We start from the raw sequence: 9,524 nt of genomic DNA on the forward strand, positions 1-9,524 counted from the left end.
CTGCCAGCTTTATGGCACCGTGGTGACAATGTCAGTGGCCAACAAAGCCACCACAACAACAATCAGATAGGAGGAGTGGACATCACATGTTGGATTCATGCTGTGAGATGATGCTGGTGTGCAAGAGAAGACTTGTCCCTGCTCATCCATACTGGAGTTTTCTATACCAACATTAACACCAAGAGATAATAACTACTTCCAAGCTGGACACCTAGACATAGCACACAGTGATCCAAGGTCAGCTCCAGAGGGATGCATCAGCTCCTGCAGGAGGTAGGAGAGTCCCCAGACTACCAGACCACAGGAGCAAATACCATGCAGCCCACTAGCACCAGGCATTCTCCACCCCCCAGCCATGGGACAGATGTCACCCACTGGGCACAACCACCACCCAGCTGAGAGCACCCAGGTGCCAGAGCCAACCACGTCAAACAGCCCGCTGCAGCATGGAGAGAGGTTTTGAGAGACTGGCAAGAAGCGCTGCTGTCAGGATGATGTGGTGGGCTTGGAAACGACTGGCAAGATTTGAAAGTGTTTGCTACACACCTGACAGGAGGAATATTGATTTTGTGGGAGATTTAAGAGAGGTTGCTCTTCCCAACAATCTGATTTATCCTTTTTAAATAGCTGTTGTATTTAATTATTGCTAACAAAATGCTTTCAACTCTAATGTTTACAGACACTATTGAGCCTATCTATAACCATTCCAATAATCCTCGAAAGATCTTAACCAAATAACACAAAAAGGTGCCCTCTGACCCATCCTGCATCCATCAGGGAGCCTGTATGGCTACCCAAGGTGGCATTGTCCACCTGCCTCTGCTGCGCAGGGAACAGTGGGGTGCCTGCAGGCTCTGCTGGGAGAGTAAAGAAGTGAGACTTCAGGAAAAATTAATTATCCACGCTACAGTGTGGGGTGCTTTGCTCCACACGGCTCAAACATCTGGATTTGTTGTCTAAGGCACAGCCCTCACCTTGGTGAACTCCACAATGACTTACTTATTTCAAAGCTAAACCGCACACATTCCACCACTCACAAAAAATTCATCCTCCTGTCCACCTAGCCTCTGCAGGTCAAGGTCAGCCATCAGGATGCAAGAAGGGGGCCCTGAGGCTGCTGGTCCAACACTAACGGCCAGGCATCCCTGCAGCATGCTGACAGGTAGCACCATATGGGTGCTATAGGGTTCTGGTATCAGCCCATTCACAGCAGCAGCAAAGATCAGCACCACCAGGTACTGTTTCCACACAGCAATCAAGACTGTTTTCCCTTGAAGCCTGCAGGAATATTACAAGTACATCTTCTAGAAAGTTTAAACCATAATACTTCGAGGGGACAAAGGCTCCTTAAAACGCAGATCAGCAGAAACCCTGCACACGAGGCAAGCTGCTGCCAGCGGGCCTTGGCTGAGGAAAAGCATCTCCGCCAACAGCCCCACCACTGCCTCCCCCTTCCACCTCTGCCCAAGCACAGCTCCAGAATAACTTGCCTTATCTTAGATGCAAACCATCAGACTGAAACAAAATGTTTTGCTAGCAAAATGCTAACAAAACGTTAGCACAGCTTTCTGCAGTGCCAACATCACCAGTTTCGGTCTTAAATCAGACACTCAGAGCAGCTTGCCACTGCCTTGCTTGCGAGGCAGATTTTATGTTTCTAAAGTACCTTATTTTTAGGCGCAGTTATCAACCCGCACGTCACCATACATGCCCTACTTTCTATGTTTTCTGCATCTACTCTTGGCCACACTCAGAGATGGTACATTGACTTGACTTGCTGCTCTGACAACACAGTTGCTCTGACATTCAGTTTCATCAAATATTTACCACTTCTTAGTTTGAAAATATGATTTTGGATACTTTAGGTTAACTTGACTATGAACATGGTACCAGAATTGCTGGTACTGCTCTCCTCCTCATCAACCTAGTTCTTACTTTGCTTCTGCCATTTCTGGGACAAGTACTAAGGCTCTGCTGCCACAGGCCAAGGAGAACCTCATCCACCCATAATCACAAGGTTTAGACATCCTTCCCTGCGGCCTCAATGTGCAGCCGTGCCTGGATGTGCAAATAGCCAGACCTGCCCAGGGGAGAGACTCTTCCCAAAGATATTGAGATTTAAGGGCCAGAACTCAGCTGGGAAGAATAGCTGCTCTTAAGGGAGACTTTCTGAAAGTCTTCCTGGGCACAGATACCCACCCTGCCATTCGGTATGTACCTCAGCTGAATACTTGTTCTGAGAAGCAGCTTTATTTGGATGGCCAGAAGAATCAGTGTTCTGGTAGTGAAAGTCAAATTCCGGTAGCATGGGCATCTTAAAGCCAGAAATCTGATCTGATCCTGCAGATGGCAGAGATGGCCCTTCCGCATCCCGCTGACAGATCTACAGCACAACTCCCACCAGCTGCTTTGGTGGGTTAAGCAAGTCAGCAAGCAAAGCCCACCCAGTACAAAGCCCCTCTTAATTTCACATACCAGATGAACTCCTGCTCAAGACCTCAGTAATAAAAAAACCAAGTCCTACACAAATCCCCAAATCTCAGCTTAGCACCACAAAGTAGAGAAAATGATGGTGGGTATTACTTCACAGCCAGCATGGGGCTCATGCCTTCCTTAGTCTTTCTCCTCAGATGTGTATTTGACCTTTGAGCTGCTGAGCAGGTAACCAAGAAGAATTTGTGCCTGTGAAATGCTGCCAACATCCACTATTGCCACATGGAGTCACTGTAGAGCAATGCCTCATACTTGGGGTTTTCCCATTCGGATCATAAGAGATGCCATGACTATGCCATAACGTCACGTGGAGCAGTTGGGACAAAATTAAGGCAACTGGCACCAATGAGCAAAGCTGCACATCTCTAGCCTTCCCTCCTAGGCTGTTGCCTCTCTTCTCTTCCAGAAAAACCCAACCTGCAACTCCTGCCCCTTCCAGCTCAAGGGCAAAGCATCAAGACCATAGCGTGCCGACCAGTCCCTTACCTACAGAGCGGAGGCCAGAGCTAATGAGCAAATTCACAAGGGAGGTCTCTTGGCAACACAGGGTGAGAGGAAAGGAGGGGAAAATTGCTGCCAGCTTGTTTGTGTGCACTTAGGGTGGCATTTCCAACCCTGTAATTGTTGCATAATGAATTTAGCAATGGAGTTCAAGAGCTATGATTCATTCAGGCCAAAAAAACATGAGTCAGCCCCCAAAGAATCATGAGATGTTAAAATTATATACATTTAACTTGAGCTTGACAAATCTGAAGGAGCAATGTAACAGCAGAGTGTCTCAGCACAACTGAAAACATCATGCAAATATCCCCACTCCTCCTCCTCCTCCCAGCCAACGCAAGACGAGAGCAGCACGAGAGCAGCGCCTAGGTCAGCTGTTGCAAATAATTTACGCCTGCCACCTCTGCCCAGCTCGGGTTATCAGCCCCAGCTCAGAAAAAGGCACCTGATGCTGCCTCTTACCTAGTGCTCACACTGACTCACTGAGAAAGGTGATAAGGTCCCATCCAGCCTAAGAAAAGATCTTTGCACAATCTTGCCGTGGACCTCTGGGGAGATGAGCACTCGGGATGCTCATTTCACCGCCTTCGACCAACACAAAAGCCGGACAGAGGACAGGGGAGGAGAGCAGAGGTTGCAGAGAGCTGGCAGTCCACAGCAAACCACAGAGGTGGGGGTGGGAAAAGAGTGCAAATCTCTGCAGAAGATAGAGCAAGAAACAGGGCCAATCTATTACAGAAAACGATGCTTAACTTAAGGAGTGTGTGCAGATCACTGGGAGATGATGCAGAGAAGACCTCTGGAAAATTTTCCTAGCTCTGTTGGGTGATCTTGCTTAAGTGATGCCCCGTATTCTGTGCTTACAGAGCTTGCATATCTGGAAAGGAAAGTTATCTTGAAGTGAGATAGGGTGTGAATTCAAAGCAGAACAACTATTCTGGGTTAACTCCCCAGGTGCCTTCTTATTCTAGAGTGGCAGTACCTTTTTCTAGTTTAATTCACTTTAAAAATAGATTAGGCCAATGGTTCTGATCTGCAAGGCCATGGTAGCTGGCCTGCTGCTTTTAGAGCATCCTTAATTAGAGCCTGGATATGGGGACATGAGGGGCTCCGGGATGTAGATGTCATAGTCCAAATTTGGAAAGATTATATTAACCTAAACCAGGAAAGAAACAACCGCCTGCCGGAGGGTCTGCACACACAGGGCTTGGGCAGGACCCGCTGCACGGCAGCTACCCCTGCAGCAGGCACACGGGGACACACCTTGGCACCGGCACAGTCCATGCGACGACCGCGCTCTGCCAACCACAAACCAAACAGCACTAGATGAAACCCACAATCTGCACTTTGCACACAACCAAAAGCCTTATAAAGCCATTTTTGTTTGAGGTTCATTTGAATTTACCATTTATCAAGCTTCCATTTAGCCTCATTAATCACAGCCTATCAAGCTCTTTCAAATGCAAACATAGAAAAGTACCCAGCAACTGCACTTCTCCGTTTATCCTTCTCCTGCTGGAATTACGGAAGGCTACAAAGCAGGAATGCCAACCCACCTGTCTCCTGCTTTTCAACCACTTCCCATGGGATGAAATCAGCTGACTATTCTGGAAAAAAACACACTGATCACTTTCCCTGCCAGCCAGCAACACTCAAGGATAGCAAACAACGTGCTGTACAGGAGAAAGCGCATCCCTGTGAAAGTCGAGGAGATACACGGCTCCTGGCAGCACCAGTACCTGCATCAGCAGGTGGATCTGTCTCTGGGAGCAGGGATGGCCAAGCCACCTTTGTCAAAGGCTTTGCATTCCCTACCCAGGCCTCTAGAGCCAGGCATCTCGCAGCTCACCTAATCCATGTCAAATGATATACCATTTGTTTGCTTTGTATGGGTATTAAGGCTTAGCCTTCCTCAAGCTATTCTTTTTTTTTCCTTGGTGCCTACGTGGCTGTTAACCCCAGTATTGACACGCTTCTGTGAGACCTGCAAGGAAAAGGTCCATTAAGAACCCCATTACTCTGAAAGTAACATTTGTCCCAGCTAGCGGAGGTGCCCAGGAGCACCACTGAGTTCAGACTCAGTCCAGTATCACCAGTTCTCACTGATGAGCCCTTGCCCGCTTTGCCATGAGACTTGGCCTGTAGCATTCATTCCTCTCACCTCTCAAAGTCTGGCAGTTTTTCCTGCTGCCCTTCATCTGTGCTCTTTTCTCACGCCAAGTGCAGCATTACCCCCCGAAGTGGGAACTATCTTGATTTCAGAGGGGAAGGCACAGACAGTGATTCACATCCACAATTACCAGTCCCTTATGCTGCTGCCAGCAGCAAGGCAAGCTGTGCTCCACGCTGAGCCCACTGCTGGGCAGGACCTGGCGTAGGAGGGGGCTTTGGCTTACTCAGAGCTGGAGTCTGACTGCTCTTGGGTACCGTGATTCTCCTGCACCCCCACCCCAGCCAGTAAAGCACCCGGGCTCTGCTGTCCTTTCAAGAGTGTCATCTTCAAAAAAATTTTTTTAAATATGGTGTATGTATACATATATAAAGAAAAAACATGCTGGACAGCAAAGTGACAATCTCCAAATGAACACGCCCTAAACAAGGCTTTAGCAAGTGGCACAGCTGGTGTCAACCAGCAGCAGAGCAGGCAGAACAGTGCCATTGAGATGAATGAGCAAGGGAGCACATGGAAAGGAGATGGAGAGACAAGTAGATTAATAGAAGACGACAGATTTCTAGTAAGATTGTGATAAGCCTCTTTAAACTTCCCTAAAGGATGAGCCAGCTGGCAAGGCCATCCTAGGAGGTGGTGTAACTCGACTAACAGCCTTGCAAAAAGCCAACAGCTGACCCCTTTCACACATCCCGGCTCACTCCTGCAGCTCTTTAAGCAAGGAAGGCTGAACGTGTGGAGCGTGAATGCTTCTACACCGGCACTCACCTGCAATTACAGCCCTCCTTGCAGAGAAGCCACCAGCCCTGAATTAGTTTCAACAAGCAAACAAGCAGCGAGGTCGGGCTGACCGTTAGCGTCAGCAGAGCTCACCATCCCCCTCTCCCCAGCCCTGACCAGCTGTACAGCACATTTTGTTGCCCATGCCGGGGCTAATCCTGACCCACACTGGGCCATGCAGCTGCCAGGCACACCTGGGGGGGGGGGGGAGGCACATCTGGGGGGGCAAGGCACATCACTCCTGAAAAGGTCTTTGCCAAAGCAGAGATGGGGACAGCAAGGTGACGAGCAGGATCCCTGTGTCATGCTTTCACCTCCTTCCTAAATTCAGCTCTGCTGGGATCCCCGGCAGAGCCAAGTCCTCCAAAAACATTACACCCTAGTGAGCAGTTTCACCCTCTGAGGAGGAAGAGGAGAGGGCTATCCACAGGGGAAGGCAAGCTTGAAATGTTAAGATATTTATACTTTAAGGGACGATACCTTCAAAACCTGCTGGAAGTGGAATGGACCATGCATAGCTATGGCTAACAGAAAAAATTGACTATGTCCCCTTTCCAGTGCCTCAACAAAACCCCACAAGTATTTGAAACTGGAGGTATCACCTGGGGCAGCAGAGGGTTTCAGAGTGAAGAACAGTAGCAGTCAGTTTGTTTGATATCAGGCAAGTTTTTCTTCTTAGGCCAATTAGCTGGTGATATAATTTGCCCACTAAGGTCACTGAATCATCATTTAGCAGTTTCAAAGCAGACAAGATGAACTGCAGGCCAATTTTCCCCCACAAGCTCAATGAGTGATTCAAAATGCAGTTAGTGATAGTGGTTCATAAGTATCTGGCAGAGGATTTGAGAGGGTAATTTATTGCCCAAAAAGAGATTGACCTCTTTCATGCCGAAGAAACAAAGCCTGTGAAGATGTAAGACCTGATTTTGCTATCTTAATTCACAACCATTAAATAGCCAAGAGCTGCCAAACTTGAGTCCGACATTGGTAAAAGCAAAAAGGAGAAGGAGACCCAAAAACAGGTTAAGGAAGGTCACAGTTAAAACCCACTTTGTCACCAGCAGGCAAGAGAACTTTTTAAGGATGCGGATAAGAAAGGAACAACATCCCCAGAAGACTTTTAGCACAAACCCTGCATTTTCATGAGTTTATATAAGATAAAAACGAGACATCCCCTCATCCACAAAAGCTTTATTATTTGTCAACCTCAGGCTCCGTAACCAGTAAACACTGGTTGATGTTTTTCTTCTTACTGGATGAAATGTGCCTAGAGGCAACAGGCATTTTATAAATTATTAAACCAAGGGAAAATAAGGTTCCAACAAAGTGGCTGCAGAAGCACCAAGGAGCCGGTACAATTGGTACCAGCACACTCACACAGAGTCATTTTTCCTAGAACGACGGACTCAACAACAAGACATTGTTAGAAACGGGCAGCCTGGACACGTGGTCTTGATGGCAAAAAGAAGACGTGATATCTCAGCATTTCATCACATCCACCACAGATATCTGAAGTTCAACACTTTAAACATATTTTTCTTATGAAATAGTCACTTATGTTTTCCATTGAGAAGGAAAATAAGCACTTTTTTTTTTAAAAAAAAAACCTCATGAGAGATCTCAGGACATGAAGCAAAACCCATAAAAATAATGTCATAAGAATATTTTCAGTATCATCCACCAGTTTTTGGCCCAAGCCATAGTGTAGAGATTAAACAAGGAAGGGAAAAACATAAATGAAAAAGTATTCTTCATATTCAGGATTTAATACATTATGTCTTTCACAACGAACACGATCCCCTGATAAATTAAATTCAGTTCCAGTCAGAAAAACCCCTTCTGCTTTCTGCTGTAACAGCACTTGGCCCTTCCATCTGTGAAAAAGCACTTAGCAGTAACGGCAGGGCTGAGGGCACCCGGGTCAAGGAAGGCTGGGTCAAGGTGAACGCTAGGGCAGCCCAGGCAGCCGCTTCCCCCGAGGCTCCCCGAGCATTTGTTAGGGAACACAGGAGGGCTCAAATCAAGAGGTTTGAGCTTTTTTTTTTCCCCTAGGTTTGTGAGCCCTCTGCTTTCCTTGACAATTTGTGAGAAGCCACTTTCTCTACTCCTCCATCGTAGCTTGAAGCATCCTCCTCCTCCTCAAGCAGTTATCACAGTGCAGAAAAGATCTTTTCACGATAAGTCGGCAAAGATACAAACATGAACTTGTCGGCCTGTCAACAGAGTCAACTGACAGCATCTCTACCGCCACTGACACCTCAGACCCTGGAGCTGGAGAAGGGGGTGAAGTTTAGGCTGAAGTTCACCTGGTCTGCCAGTGTCTGAAGGAGACTCTGAGAAAGACCTTCACCTCACACAGAGACCAGCACTTGCAATCCTTGATGCCATTTCAGGGATTACGGTTGCTTGTGTTTATGCTACCTCCAGTATATTTCTTCCACATCCAAATCATGCCAAAAGGAAGAGGATTTCTTAACACAATAAGCAAAACCCATCCACGAACAAACGCAAGAAACGCGCATCTTCAGCGCCGTGGGTTTCGCATGATGACCCACGGTGCAAGCGCGCACTTAAACACTAACGCCGATCGCTCAGTGGAGTAAAAACTGCCTCGAGAGGGGTAATTGCGTCCTCATCAGGAGACGCGTCCAAGATAAGGGCAACCGAATTTCCCGAGGGGTTAGCCGGGTGCCCGGTGCCACCCGGGGAAGGCAGCGGACTACCTGATTTAAGCCACTCTCGCCAGCCCGGTCTAAGATTGCACAGGGCTGGAGTTACCGAAACTCCGCGGCGTGATTGCAGTCGCTGCCCCGGCCGCGGCGGGGACCCCGCTCCGCACCCGCGGAGCGCTCCGCGGCCCTGGCTGCGCCCGGGGACACACCCCGCTCCCGGGGGGAGGCGAGCGGGGAGCCCCGGCGCCGCGCCCGCAGCATCCCCCGCCCGGCCGCTGCCCCCCGCCCCGGCCCCGGCCCCGGCCCCGGCCCCGGCTCCGCACTCACCCGCGGCAGCTCCGCACGGCGCAGCGGGCCCGGCCGCCCCGGCAGGCAGGCAGGCGGGCAGGCAGGCAGGAGGGAGGGAGGGCAGGCAGCGGCGCCGCACAGCCCCGGCCCCCGCCCGCCTCCGGCTCCGGCTGCGGCCGCAGCTCCGCCCCGGGGTGGGGCCGCGGAGGGGGCGCGGCCGCGGAGGGGGCGCGGAGCCGTCGCGCCGCAGCCCGGCCCGGCAGGTGGAAGGCGCGGAGCGGCGGAGCATCCTCGGGGGTGCCGCGAGAGCCTGTGCCGAGCGTCCCTCCTCCCTCCATTCCTTTGGGAAACCAGGGCTTGTCCGCCTTTGGGCGGGTGGGGCTGGCTGGGTGGTGGTGGTGGTGGTGGGGTAATTAAAAGGAATATAAAATATTCAAAAAAAAAGGTCTTCAAGTTTTGGTGGAAGGTTGCAGCCGCGCCTCGGCCTTCCTGAGGCTGCCGAGGGTGCTGGGGAGGGGATTTGCCCTGACTTCTGGCTGGGCGCGGGATGGGGGATGCTGCTGCCTGCGCTGAAGTTGGAAGGCCTGGGGAGGAAATCCGGGTTAGAAACTGTTTGGCCC

General features: G+C 49.9%; 1 protein-coding gene across 1 annotated transcript in view; it reads right to left on the reverse strand.

Annotated features, from left to right (window-relative positions):
• The window catches only part of PPP1R16B (protein phosphatase 1 regulatory subunit 16B), a 64,538-nt gene extending 55,449 nt beyond the window's left edge, over nt 1-9,089 (reverse strand). Inside the window, exon 1 of the mRNA XM_074843062.1 lies at nt 8,944-9,089. The gene's annotated coding sequence lies outside the window, so the exon portion shown is untranslated. The remainder of the gene's footprint in view (nt 1-8,943) is intronic.
• Between the last annotated feature and the right edge of the window lie 435 nt (nt 9,090-9,524).

Source organism: Strix aluco, chromosome 17, assembly GCF_031877795.1.
Source record: "Strix aluco isolate bStrAlu1 chromosome 17, bStrAlu1.hap1, whole genome shotgun sequence".
In the NCBI taxonomy this organism is placed as follows: Eukaryota; Metazoa; Chordata; class Aves; order Strigiformes; family Strigidae; genus Strix; species Strix aluco.